Genomic DNA, 15,188 nt, shown 5'->3' with positions numbered 1-15,188 from the left:
TGCGGAGACACTAAAAGCACCATAGTAGAACACAGAAGAAGCTTCTAAAATGAAGCAATAGCCAGTAAGAAGTAGTACAATTCAAGTTTTAATTATCGATTATTCACTTTTTAGCCGGCTTTGATGGCTTGGACATGACCTAGGACTTTAAGATTTTGCATGAAAGGAGGACTAGCAGCCGCGTTGCACGGGAGAATGTGAAAAGTGTTCATATGTAGTACAAACCTGAGAAATCGGTCTGTTTTCGTCATTTGTTATCGAATCGACTTAAAGCCAGATCGTCACATTGGCCGCTCTTCTCTCCGAAACGGTTACACTTATCGTCTGCAAAGCTATGTCGCGTGCTGCGGTATGCGGAAACACTAAAAGCACTATAGTACAACAAGAAGAAGCTTCTAAGTTGAAGTAATAGCCAGTAAGAAGTAGAACAATTCAAGTTTTAACTATCGATTATTCACTTTTTAGCCGGCTTTGATGGCTTGGACATGACCTAGGACCTTAAGATTTTGCATGAAAGGAGGACTAGCAGCCCCGTTGCACGGGAGAATGTGAAAAGTGTTCATATGTAGTACAAACCTGAGAAATCCGTCCGTTTTCGTCATTTGTTATCGAATCGACTTAAAGCCAGATCGTCACATTGGCTGCTTTTCTCTCTGAGAGGGTTACATTTATTGTCTGCAAAGCTATGTCGCGTGCTGCGGTATGCGGAGACACTAAAAGCACCGTAGTAGAACACAGAAGAAGCTTCTAAGTGGAAGCAATAGCCAGTAAGAAGTAGTACAATTCAAGTTTTAGTTGTCGATTATTCACTTTTTAGCCGGCTTTGGTGGCTTGGACATGACCTAGGACCTTAAGATTTTGCATGAAATTACGACTACCAGCCGCGTTGCACGGGAGAATGTGAAAAGAGTTCATATGTAGTAAAACCTGAGAAATCCGTCCGTTTTCGTCATTTGTTATCGAATCGACTTAAAGCCAGATCGTCACATTGGCCGCTTTTCTCTCTGAGACGGTTACATTTATCGTCTGCAAAGCTATGTCGCGTGCTGCGGTATGCGGAGACACTAAAAGCACCATAGTAGAACACAGAAGAAGCTTCTAAGTTGAAGCAATAGCCAGTAAGAAGTAGTACAATTCAAGTTTTAGTTGTCGATTATTCACTTTTTAGCCGGCTTTGGTGGCTTGGACGTGACCTAGGACCTTAAGATTTTGCATGAAATTACGACTAGCAGCCGCGTTGCACGGGAGAATGTGAAAAGTGTTCATATGTAGTAAAACCTGAGAAATCCGTCCGTTTTCGTCATTTGTTATCGAATCGACTTAAAGCCAGATCGTCACATTGGCCGCTTTTCTCTCTCAGACGGTTACATTTATCGTCTGCAAAGCTATGTCGCGTGCTGCGGTATGCGGAGACACTAAAAGCACCATAGTAGAACACAGAAGAAGCTTCTAAGTTGAAGCAATAACCAGTAAGAAGTAGAACAATTCAAATTTTAGTTGTCGATTATTCAGTTTTTGGCCGTATTTGGTGGCTTGGACATGACCTAGGACCATAAGATTTTGCATGAAAGGAGGACTAGCAGCCGCGTTGCACGGGAGAATGTGAAATGTGTTCATATGTAGTAAAAACCTGAGAAATCCGTTCGTCTTCGTCATTTGTTATCGAATCGACTTAAAGCCAGATGGTCACATTGGCCGCTCTTCTCTCGGAAACGGTTACACTTATCGTCTGCAAATCTATGTCGCGTGCTGCGGTATGCGGAAACACTAAAAACACCATAGTACAACAAGAAGAAGCTTCTAAGTTGAAGTAATAGCCAGTAAGAAGTAGTACAATTCAAGTTTTAGTTGTCGATTATTTACTTTTTAGCCGGCTTTGATGGCTTGGACATGACCTAGGACTTTAAGATTTTGCATGAAAGGAGGACTAGCAGCCGCGTTGCACGGGAGAATGTGAAAAGTGTTCATATGTAATACAAACCTGAGAAATCCGTCCGTTTTCGTCATTTGTTATCGAATCGACTTAAAGCCAGATCGTCACATTGGCTACTTTTCTCTCTGAGAGGGTTACATTTATCGTCTGCAAAGCTATGTCGCGTGCTGCGGTATGCGGAGACACTAAAAGCACCATAGTAGAACACAGAAGAAGCTTCTAAGTTGAAGTAATAGCCAGTAAGAAGTAGTACAATTCAAGTTTTAGTTGTCGATTATTCACTTTTTAGCCGGCTTTGGTGGCTTGGACATGACCTAGGACCTTAAGATTTTGCATGAAGGAGGACTATCAGCCGCGTTGCACGGGAGAATGTGAAAAGTGTTCATATGCAGTAAATACCTGAGAAATCCGTCCGTTTAAGTCATTTGTTAACGAATCGACTTAAAGCCAGATCGTCACATTGGCCGCTCTTCCCTCTGAAACGGTTACATTTATCGTCTGCAAAGCTATGCCGCCTGCTGCGGTATGCGGAAACACTAAAAGCACCATAGTAGAACAAGAAGAAGCTTCTAAGTTGAAGTAATAGCCAGTAAGAAGTAGTACAATTCAAGTTTTAACTATCGATTATTCACTTTTTAGCCGGCTTTGATGGCTTGGACATGACCTAGGACCTTAAGATTTTGCATGAAAGGTGGACTAGCAGCCGCGTTGCACGGGACAATGTGAAATGTGTTCATATCTAGTAAAATCCTGAGAAATCCATACGTTTTCGTCATTTGTTATCGAATCGACTTAAAGCCAGATCGTCACATTGGCCGCTCTTCTCTCTGAAACGGTTACACTTATCGTCTGCAAAGCTATGTCGCGTGCTGCGGTATGCGGAAACACTAAAAGCACTATAGTACAACAAGAAGAAGCTTCTAAGTTGAAGTAATAGCCAGTAAGAAGTAGAACAATTCAAGTTTTAACTATCGATTATTCACTTTTTAGCCGGCTTTGATGGCTTGGACATGACCTAGGACCTTAAGATTTTGCATGAAAGGAGGACTAGCAGCCCCGTTGCACGGGAGAATGTGAAAAGTGTTCATATGTAGTACAAACCTGAGAAATCCGTCCGTTTTCGTCATTTGTTATCGAATCGACTTAAAGCCAGATCGTCACATTGGCTGCTTTTCTCTCTGAGAGGGTTACATTTATTGTCTGCAAAGCTATGTCGCGTGCTGCGGTATGCGGAGACACTAAAAGCACCATAGTAGAACACAGAAGAAGCTTCTAAGTGGAGCAATAGCCAGTAAGAAGTAGTACAATTCAAGTTTTAGTTGTCGATTATTCACTTTTTAGCCGGCTTTGGTGGCTTGGACATGACCTAGGACCTTAAGATTTTGCATGAAATTACGACTAGCAGCCGCGTTGCACGGGAGAATGTGAAAAGTGTTCATATGTAGTAAAACCTGAGAAATCCGTCCGTTTTCGTCATTTGTTATCGAATCGACTTAAAGCCAGATCGTCACATTGGCCGCTTTTCTCTCTGAGACGGTTACATTTATCGTCTGCAAAGCTATGTCGCGTGCTGCGGTATGCGGAGACACTAAAAGCACCATAGTAGAACACAGAAGAAGCTTCTAAGTTGAAGCAATAGCCAGTAAGAAGTAGTACAATTCAAGTTTTAGTTGTCGATTATTCACTTTTTAGCCGGCTTTGGTGGCTTGGACGTGACCTAGGACCTTAAGATTTTGCATGAAATTACGACTAGCAGCCGCGTTGCACGGGAGAATGTGAAAAGTGTTCATATGTAGTAAAACCTGAGAAATCCGTCCGTTTTCATCATTTGTTATCGAATCGACTTAAAGCCAGATCGTCACATTGGCCGCTTTTCTCTCTGAGAGGGTTACATTTATCGTCTGCAAAGCTATGTCGCGTGCTGCGGTATGCGGAGACACTAAAAGCACCATAGTAGAACACAGAAGAAGCTTCTAAGTTGAAGCAATAACCAGTAAGAAGTAGAACAATTCAAATTTTAGTTGTCGATTATTCAGTTTTTGGCCGTATTTGGTGGCTTGGACATGACCTAGGACCATAAGATTTTGCATGAAAGGAGGACTAGTAGCCGCGTTGCACGGGAGAATGTGAAATGTGTTCATATGTAGTAAAAACCTGAGAAATCCGTTCGTCTTCGTCATTTGTTATCGAATCGACTTAAAGCCAGATGGTCACATTGGCCGCTCTTCTCTCTGAAACGGTTACACTTATCGTCTGCAAATCTATGTCGCGTGCTGCGGTATGCGGAAACACTAAAAACACCATAGTACAACAAGAAGAAGCTTCTAAGTTGAAGTAATAGCCAGTAAGAAGTAGTACAATTCAAGTTTTAGTTGTCGATTATTTACTTTTTAGCCGGCTTTGATGGCTTGGACATGACCTAGGACTTTAAGATTTTGCATGAAAGGAGGACTAGCAGCCGCGTTGCACGGGAGAATGTGAAAAGTGTTCATATGTAATACAAACCTGAGAAATCCGTCCGTTTTCGTCATTTGTTATCGAATCGACTTAAAGCCAGATCGTCACATTGGCTACTTTTCTCTCTGAGAGGGTTACATTTATCGTCTGCAAAGCTATGTCGCGTGCTGCGGTATGCGGAGACACTAAAAGCACCATAGTAGAACACAGAAGAAGCTTCTAAGTTGAAGTAATAGCCAGTAAGAAGTAGTACAATTCAAGTTTTAGTTGTCGATTATTCACTTTTTAGCCGGCTTTGGTGGCTTGGACATGACCTAGGACCTTAAGATTTTGCATGAAAGGAGGACTAGCAGCCGCGTTGCACGGGAGAATGTGAAAAGTGTTCATATGCAGTAAATACCTGAGAAATCCGTCCGTTTAAGTCATTTGTTAACGAATCGACTTAAAGCCAGATCGTCACATTGGCCGCTATTCTCTCTGAGACGGTTACATTTATCGTCTGCAAAGCTATGTCGCGTGCTGCGGTATGCGGAGACACTAAAAGCACCATAGTAGAACACAGAAGGAGCTTCTAAGTTGAAGCAATAACCAATAAGAAGTAGAACTATTCAAGTTTTAGATGTCGATTATTCAGTTTTTGGCCGGCTTTGGTGGCTTGGACATCACCTAGGACCTTAAGATTTTGCATGAAAGGAGGACTTGCAGCCGCGTCGCACGGGAGAATGTGAATAGTGTTCATATGTAGTAAAAACCTGAGAAATCCGTCAGTTTTCGTCTTTTGTTATCGAAGCGACTTAAAGCCAGATCGTCACATTGGCTGTTCTTCTTACTTAAAAGGTTACATTTATCGTCTGCAAAGCCATGTCGCGTGCTGCGGTATGCCGAAACACTAAATGCACCATAGTAGAACACAGAAGAAGCTTCTAAGTTGAAGCAATAGCCAGTAAGAAGTAGTACAATTCAAGTTGTAGCTGTCGATTATTCACTTTATAGCCGGCTTTGGTGGCTTGGATATGACCTAGGACCTTAAGATTTTTCATGAAAGGAGGACTAGCAGTCGCGTTGCACGGGAGAATGTGAAAAGTGTTCATATGCAGTAAAAACCTGAGAAATCCGTCCGTTTTCGTCATTTGTTATCGAATCGACTTAAAGACAGAACGTCACATTGGCCGCTTTTCTCTCTGAGACGGTTACATTTATCGTCTGAAAAGCTATGTCGCGGGCTGCGGGTTGCGGAGACACTAAAAGCACCATAGTAGAACACAGAAGAAGCTTCTAAAATGAAGCAATAGCCAGTAAGAAGTAGTACAATTCAAGTTTTAATTATCGATTATTCACTTTTTAGCCGGCTTTGATGGCTTGGACATGACCTAGGACTTTAAGATTTTGCATGAAAGGAGGACTAGCAGCCGCGTTGCACGGGAGAATGTGAAAAGTGTTCATATGTAGTACAAACCTGAGAAATCGGTCTGTTTTCGTCATTTGTTATCGAATCGACTTAAAGCCAGATCGTCACATTGGCCGCTCTTCTCTCTGAAACGTTTACATTAATCGTCTACAAAGCTATGTTGCGTGCTGCGGTATGCGGAAACACTAAAAGCACCATAGTAGAACACAGAAGAAGCTTTTATGTTGAAGTAATAGCCAGTAAGAAGTAGTACAATTGAAGTTTTAGTTGTCGATTATTAACTTTTTAGCCGGCTTTGGTGGCTTGGACATGACCTAGGACGTTAAGATTTTGCATGAAAGGAGGACTAGCAGCCGCGTTGCACGGGAGAATGTGAAATGGGTTCATATCTAGTAAAAACCTGAGAAATCCGTCCGTTTTCGTCATTTGTTAACTAATAGACTTAAAGCCAGATCGTCACAATTGCCGCTCTTCTCTCTGAAACGGTTACACTTATCGTCTGCAAAGCTATGTCGCGTGCTGCGGTATGCGGAAACACTAAAAGCACTAAAGTACAACAAGAAGAAGCTTCTAAATAGAAGTAATAGCCAGTAAGAAGTAGTACAATTCAAGTTTTAACTATCGATTATTCACTTTTTAGCCGGCTTTGATGGCTTGGACATGACCTAGGACCTTAAGATGTTGCATGAAAGGAGGACTAGCAGCCGCGTTGCACGGGAGAATGTGAAAAGTGTTCATATGTAGTACAAACCTGAGAAATCCGTCCGTTTTCGTCTTTTGTTATCGAATCGACTTAAAGCCACATCGTCACATTGGCCGCTCTTCTCACTGAAACGGTTACATTTATCGTCTGCAAAGCTATGTCGCGTGCTGCGGTATGCGGAGACACTAAAAGCACCATAGTAGAACACAGAAGACGCTCCTAAGTTGAAGTAATAGCCAGTAAGAAGTAGTACAATTCAAGTTTTAGTTGTCGATTATTCACTTTTTAGCCGGCTTTGGTGGCTTGGACATGACCTAGGACCTTAAGATTTTGCATGAAAGGAGGACTAGCAGCCGCGTTGCACGGGAGAATGTGAAAAGTGTTCATATGCAGTAAAAACCTGAGAAATCCGTCCGTTTTCGTCATTTGTTAACGAATGGACTTAAAGCCACATCGTCACATTGGCCGCTCTTCTCTCTGAAACGGTTACATTTATCGTCTGCAAAGCTATGTCGCGTGCTGCGGTATGCGGAAACACTAAAAGCGCCATAGTAGAACACATAAGAAGCTTCTAAGTTTAAGCAATAGCCAGTAAGAAGTAGAACAATTCAAGTTTTAGTTGTCGATTATTCAGTTTTTGGCCGGCTTTGGTGGCTTGGACATGACCTAGGACCTTAAGCTTTTGCATGAAAGGAGGACTAGCAGCCGCGTTGCACGGGAAAATGTGAAATGTGTTCATATCTAGTAAAAACCTGAGACATCCGTACGTTTTCGTCATTTGTTATCGAATCGACTTAAAGCCAGATCGCCACATTGGCCGCTCTTCTCTCTGAAACGGTTCCACTTATCGTCTGTAAAGCTATGTCTCGTGCTGCGGTATGCGGAAACACTAAAAGCACCATAGTACAACAAGAAAAACCTTCTAAGTTGAAGTAATAGCCAGTAAGAAGTAGTACAATTCAAGTTTTAACTATCGATTATTCACTTTTTAGCCGGCTTTGATGGCTTGGACATGACCTAGGACCTTAAGATTTTGCATGAAAGGAGGACTAGCAGCCGCGTTGCACGGGAGAATGTGAAAAGTGTTCATATGTAGTAAAAACCTGAGAAATCCGTTCGTCTTCGTCATTTGTTATCGAATCGACTTAAAGCCAGATCGTCACATTGGCTGCTTTTCTCTCTGAGAGGGTTACGTTTATCGTCTGCAAAGCTATGTCGCGTGCTGCGGTATGCGGAGACACTAAAAGCACCATAGTAGAACACAGAAGAAGCTTCTAAGTTGAAGTAATAGCCAGTAAGAAGTAGTACAATTCAAGTTTTAGTTGTCGATTATTCACTTTTTAGCCGGCTTTGGTGGCTTGGACATGACCTAGGACCTTAAGATTTTGCATGAAATTACGACTAGCAGCCGCGTTGCACGGGAGAATGTGAAATGTGTTCATATGTAGTAAAACCTGAGAAATCCGTCCGTTTTCGTCATTTGTTATCGAATCGACTTAAAGCCAGATCGTCACATTGGCCGCTTTTCTCTCTGAGACGGTTACATTTATCGTCTGCAAAGCTATGTCGCGTGCTGCGGTATGCGGAGACACTAAAAGCACCATAGTAGAACACAGAAGAAGCTTCTAAGTTGAAGCAATAACCAGTAAGAAGTAGAACAATTCAAATTTTAGTTGTCGATTATTCAGTTTTTGGCCGTTTTTGGTGGCTTGGACATGACCTAGGACCATAAGATTTTGTATGAAAGGAGGACTAGCAGCCGCGTTGCACGGGAGAATGTGAAATGTGTTCATATGTAGTAAAAACCTGAGAAATCCGTTCGTCTTCGTCATTTGTTATCGAATCGACTTAAAGCCAGATAGTCACATTGGCCGCTCTTCTCTCTGAAACGGTTACACTTATCGTCTGCAAATCCGTGTCGCGTGCTGCGGTATGCGGAAACACTAAAAACACCATAGTACAACAAGAAGAAGCTTCTAAGTTGAAGTAATAGCCAGTAAGAAGTAGTACAATTCAAGTTTTAGTTGTCGATTATTTACTTTTTAGCCGGCTTTGATGGCTTGGACATGACCTAGGACTTTAAGATTTTGCATGAAAGGAGGACTAGCAGCAGCGTTGCACGGGAGAATGTGAAAAGTGTTCATATGTAATACAAACCTGAGAAATCCGTCCGTTTTCGTCATTTGTTATCGAATCGACTTAAAGCCAGATCGTCACATTGGCTACTTTTCTCTCTGAGAGGGTTACATTTATCGTCTGCAAAGCTATGTCGCGTGCTGCGGTATGCGGAGACACTAAAAGCACCATATTAGAACACATAAGAAGCTTCTAAGTTGAAGCAATAGCCAGTAAGAAGTAGTACAATTCAAGTTTTAGTTGTCGATTATTCACTTTTTAGCCGGCTTTGGTGGCTTGGACATGACCTAGGACCTTAAGATTTTGCATGAAAGGAGGACTAGCAGCCGCGTTGCACGGGAGAATGTGAAAAGAGTTCATATGCAGTAAAAACCTGAGAAATCCGTCCGTTTTCGTCATTTGTTAACGAATCGACTTAATGCCAGATCGTCACATTGGCCGCTCTTCCCTCTGAAACGGTTACATTTATCGTCTGCAATGCTATGTCGCCTGCTGCGGTATGCGGAAACACTAAAAGCACCATAGTACAACAAGAAGAAGCTTCTAAGTTGAAGTAATAGCCAGTAAGAAGTAGTACAATTCAAGTTTTAACTATCGATTATTCACTTTTTAGCCGGCTTTGATGGCTTGGACATGACCTAGGACCTTAAGATTTTGCATGAAAGGAGGACTAGCAGTCGCGTTGCACGGGAGAATGTGAAAAGTGTTCATATGTAGTACAAACCTGAGAAATCCGTCCGTTTTCGTCATTTGTTATCGAATCGACTTAAAGCCAGATCGTCACATTGGCTGCTTTTCTCTCTGAGAGGGTTACATTTATCGTCTGCAAAGCTATGTCGCGTGCTGCGGTATGCGGAGACACTAAAAGCACCATAGTAGAACACAGAAGAAGCTTCTAAGTTGAAGCAATAACCAGTAAGAAGTAGAACTATTCAAGTTTTAGTTGTCGATTATTCAGTTTTTGGCCGGCTTTGGTGGCTTGGACGTCACCTAGGACCTTAAGATTTTGCATGAAAGGAGGACTTGCAGCCGCGTCGCACGGGAGAATGTGAATAGTGTTCATATGTAGTTAAAACCTGAGAAATCCGTCAGTTTTCGTCTTTTGTTATCGAAGCGACTTAAAGCCAGATCGTCACATTGGCCGTTCTTCTTACTGAAAAGGTTACATTTATCGTCTGCAAAGCTATGTCGCGTGCTGCGGTATGCCGAAACACTAAAAGCACCATAGTACAACAAGAAGAAGCTTCTAAGTTGAAGTAATAGCCAGTAAGAAGTAGTACAATTCAAGTTTTAACTATCGATTATTCACTTTTTAGCCGGCTTTGATGGCTTGGACATCACCTAGGACCTTAAGATTTTGCATGAAAGGAGGACTAGCAGCCGCGTTGCACTGGAGAATGTGAAATGTGTTCATATCTAGTAAAATCCTGAGAAATCCGTACGTTTTCGTCATTTGTTATCGAATCGACTTAAAGCCAGATCGTCACATTGGCCGCTCTTCTCTCTGAAACGGTTACACTTATCGTCTGCAAAACTATGTCGCGTGCTGCGGTATGCGGAAACACTAAAAGCACCATAGTAGAACACATAAGAAGCTTCTAAATTGAAGCAATAGCCAGTAAGAAGTAGCACAATTCAAGTTTTAGTTGTCGATTATTCAGTTTTTGGCTGGCTTTGGTGGCTTGGACATGACCTAGGACGTTAAGATTTTGCATGAAAGGAGGACTAGCAGCCGCGTTGCACGGGAGAATGTGAAATGTGTTCATATCTAGTAAAAACCTGAGAAATCCGTCCGTTTTCGTCATTTGTTAACTAATCGACTTAAAGCCAGATCGTCACAATTGACGCTCTTCTCTCTGAAACGGTTACACTTATCGTCTGCAAAGCTATGTCGCGTGCTGCGGTATGCGGAAACACTAAAAGCACTAAAATACAACAAGAAGAAGCTTCTAAATTGAAGTAATAGCCAGTAAGAAGTAGTACAATTCAAGTTTTAACTATCGATTATTCACTTTTTAGCCGGCTTTGATGGCTTGGACATGACCTAGGACCTTAAGATTTTGCATGAAAGGAGGACTAGCAGCCGCGTTGCACGGGAGAATGTGAAAAGTGTTCATATGTAGTACAAACCTGAGAAATCCGTCCGTTTTCGTCTTTTGTTATCGAATCGACTTAAAGCCACATCGTCACATTGGCCGCTCTTCTCACTGAAACGGTTACATTTATCGTCTGCAAAGCTATGTCGCGTGCTGCGGTATGCGGAAACACTAAAAGCACCATAGTAGAGCACATAAGAAGCTTCTAAGTTTAAGCAATAGCCAGTAAGAAGTAGAACAATTCAAGTTTTAGTTGTCGATTATTCAATTTTTGGCCGGCTTTGGTGGCTTGGACATGACCTAGGACCTTAAGCTTTTGCATGAAAGGAGGACTAGCAGCCGCGTTGCACGGGAAAATGTGAAATGTGTTCATATCTAGTAAAAACCTGAGAAATCCGTACGTTTTCGTCATTTGTTATCGAATCGACTTAAAGCCAGATCGCCACATTGGCCGCTCTTCTCTCTGAAACGGTTCCACTTATCGTCTGTAAAGCTATGTCGCGTGCTGCGGTATGCGGAAACACTAAAAGCACCATAGTACAACAAGAAAAACCTTCTAAGTTGAAGTAATAGCCAGTAAGAAGTAGTACAATTCAAGTTTTAACTATCGATTATTCACTTTTTAGCCGGCTTTGATGGCTTGGACATGACCTAGGACCTTAAGATTTTGCATGAAAGGAGGACTAGCAGCCGCGTTGCACGGGAGAATGTGAAAAGTGTTCATATGTAGTACAAACCTGAGAAATCCGTCCGTTTTCGTCATTTGTTATCGAATCGACTTAAAGCCAGATCGTCACATTGGCTGCTTTTCTCTCTGAGAGGGTTACATTTATCGTCTGCAAAGCTATGTTGCGTGCTGCGGTATGCGGAGACACTAAAAGCACCATAGTAGAACACAGAAGAAGCTTCTAAGTTGAAGTAATAGCCAGTAAGAAGTAGTACAATTCAAGTTTTAGTTGTCGATTATTCACTTTTTAGCCGGCTTTGGTGGCTTGGACATGACCTAGGACCTTAAGATTTTGCATGAAATTACGACTAGCAGCCGCGTTGCACGGGAGAATGTGAAAAGTGTTCATATGTAGTAAAACCTGAGAAATCCGTCCGTTTTCGTCATTTGTTATCGAATCGACTTAAAGCCAGATCGTCACATTGGCCGCTTTTCTCTCTGAGACGGTTACATTTATCGTCTGCAAAGCTATGTCGCGTGCTGCGGTATGCGGAGACACTAAAAGCACCATAGTAGAACACAGAAGAAGCTTCTAAGTTGAAGCAATAACCAGTAAGAAGTAGAACAATTCAAATTTTAGTTGTCGATTATTCAGTTTTTGGCCGTTTTTGGTGGCTTGGACATGACCTAGGACCATAAGATTTTGTATGAAAGGAGGACTAGCAGCCGCGTTGCACGGGAGAATGTGAAATGTGTTCATATGTAGTAAAAACCTGAGAAATCCGTTCGTCTTCGTCATTTGTTATCGAATCGACTTAAAGATAGATAGTCACATTGGCCGCTCTTCTCTCTGAAACGGTTACACTTATCGTCTGCAAATCCGTGTCGCGTGCTGCGGTATGCGGAAACACTAAAAACACCATAGTACAACAAGAAGAAGCTTCTAAGTTGAAGTAATAGCCAGTAAGAAGTAGTACAATTCAAGTTTTAGTTGTCGATTATTTGCTTTTTAGCCGGCTTTGATGGCTTGGACATGACATAGGACTTTAAGATTTTGCATGAAAGGAGGACTAGCAGCAGCGTTGCACGGGAGAATGTGAAAAGTGTTCATATGTAATACAAACCTGAGAAATCCGTCCGTTTTCGTCATTTGTTATCGAATCGACTTAAAGCCAGATCGTCACATTGGCTACTTTTCTCTCTGAGAGGGTTACATTTATCGTCTGCAAAGCTATGTCGCGTGCTGCGGTATGCGGAGACACTAAAAGCACCATAGTAGAACACAGAAGAAGCTTCTAAGTTGAAGCAATAGCCAGTAAGAAGTAGTACAATTTAAGTTTTAGTTGTCGATTATTCACTTTTTAGCCGGCTTTGGTGGCTTGGACATGACCTAGGACCTTAAGATTTTGCATGAAAGGAGGACTAGCAGCCGCGTTGCACGGGAGAATGTGAAAAGTGTTCATATGCAGTAAAAACCTGAGAAATCCGTCCGTTTTCGTCATTTGTTAACGAATCGACTTAATGCCAGATCGTCACATTGGCCGCTCTTCCCTCTGAAACGGTTACATTTATCGTCTGCAAAGCTATGTCGCCTGCTGCGGTATGCGGAAACACTAAAAGCACCATAGTACAACAAGAAGAAGCTTCTAAGTTGAAGTAATAGCCAGTAAGAAGTAGTACAATTCAAGTTTTAACTATCGATTATTCACTTTTTAGCCGGCTTTGATGGCTTGGACATGACCTAGGACCTTAAGATTTTGCATGAAAGGAGGACTAGCAGCCGCGTTGCACGGGAGAATGTGAAAAGTGTTCATATGTAGTACAAACCTGAGAAATCCGTCCGTTTTCGTCATTTGTTATCGAATCGACTTAAAGCCAGATCGTCACATTGGCTGCTTTTCTCTCTGTGAGGGTTACATTTATCGTCTGCAAAGCTATGTCGCGTGCTGCGGTATGCGGAGACACTAAAAGCACCATAGTAGAACACAGAAGAAGCTTCTAAGTTGAAGCAATAACCAGTAAGAAGTAGAACAATTCAAGTTGTAGTTGTCGATTATTCAGTTTTTGGCCGGCTTTGGTGGCTTGGACGTCACCTAGGACCTTAAGATTTTGCATGAAAGGAGGACTTGCAGCCGCGTCGCACGGGAGAATGTGAATAGGGTTCATATGTAGTAAAAACCTGAGAAATCCGTCAGTTTTCGTCTTTTGTTATCGAAGCGACTTAAAGCCAGATCGTCACATTGGCCGTTCTTCTTACTGAAAAGGTTACATTTATCGTCTGCAAAGCTATGTCGCGTGCTGCGGTATGCGGAAACACTAAAAGCACCATAGTAGAACACATAAGAAGCTTCTAAGCTGAAGCAATAGCCAGTAAGAAGTAGAACAATTCAAGTTTTAGTTGTCGATTATTCAGTTTTTAGCCGGCTTTGGTGGCTTGGACATGACCTAGGACCTTACGATTTTGCATGAAAGGAGGACTAGCAGCCGCGTTGCATGGGAGAATGTGAAAAGTGTTCATATGTAGTAAAAACCTGAGAAATCCGTCCGTTTTCGTCTTTTGTTATCGAATCGACTTAAAGCCAGATCATCACATTGGCTGCTTTTCTCTCTGAGAGGGTTACATTTATCGACTGCAAAGCTATGTCGCGTGCTGCGGTATGCGGAGACACTAAAAGCACCATAGTAGAACACAGAAGAAGCTTCTAAGTTGAAGTAATAGCCAGTAAGAAGTAGTACAATTCAAGTTTTAGTTGTCGATTATTCACTTTTTAGCCGGCTTTGGTGGCTTGGACATGACCTAGGATCTTAAGATTTTGCATGAAAGGAGGACTAGCAGTCGCGTTGCACGGGAGAATGTGAAAAGTGTTCATATGCAGTAAAAACCTGAGAAATCCGTCCGTTTTCGTCATTTGTTAACTAATAGACTTAAAGCCAGATCGTCACATTGGCCGCTCTTCTCTCTGAAACGGTTACATTTATCGTCTGCAAAGCTATGTCGCGTGCTGCGGTATGCGGAAACACTAAAAGCACCATAGTAGAACACATAAGAAGCTTCTAAGCTGAAGCAATAGCCAGTAAGAAGTAGAACAATTCAAGTTTTAGTTGTCGATTATTCAGTTTTTGGCTGGCTTTGGTGGCTTGGACATGACCTAGGACGTTAAGATTTTGCATGACAGGAGGACTAGCAGCCGCGTTGCACGGGAGAATGTGAAATGTGTTCATATCTAGTAAAAACCTGAGAAATCCGTCCGTTTTCGTCATTTGTTAACTAATCGACTTAAAGCCAGATCGTCACATTGGCCGCTCTTCTCTCTGAAACGGTTACACTTATCGTCTGCAAAGCTATGTCGCGTGCTGCCGTATGCGGAAACACTAAAAGCACTATAGTACAACAAGAAGAAGCTTCTAAATTGAAGTAATAGCCAGTAAGAAGTAGTACAATTCAAGTTTTAACTATCGATTATTCACTTTTTAGCCGGCTTTGATGGCTTGGACATGACCCAGGACCTTAAGATTTTGCATGAAATTACGACTAGCAGCCGCGTTGCACGGGAGAATGTGAAAAGTGTTCATATGTAGTACAAACCTGAGAAATCCGTCCGTTTTCGTCATTTGTTATCGAATTGACTTACAGACAGATGGTCACATTGGCCGCTCTTCTCTCTGAAACGGTTACATTTATCGTCTGCAAAGCTATGTCGCGTGCTGCGGTATGCGGAAACACTAAAAGCACCATAGTAGAACACAGAACAAGCTTCTAAGTTGAAGTAATAGCCAGTAAGATGTAG

Source organism: Schistocerca gregaria, unplaced genomic scaffold (genome assembly GCF_023897955.1).
Source record: "Schistocerca gregaria isolate iqSchGreg1 unplaced genomic scaffold, iqSchGreg1.2 ptg000378l, whole genome shotgun sequence".
NCBI lineage: Eukaryota > Metazoa > Arthropoda > Insecta > Orthoptera > Acrididae > Schistocerca > Schistocerca gregaria.
The sequence above is the reverse complement of the archived record's forward strand: the minus strand, read 5'-3'. Positions refer to the sequence as shown.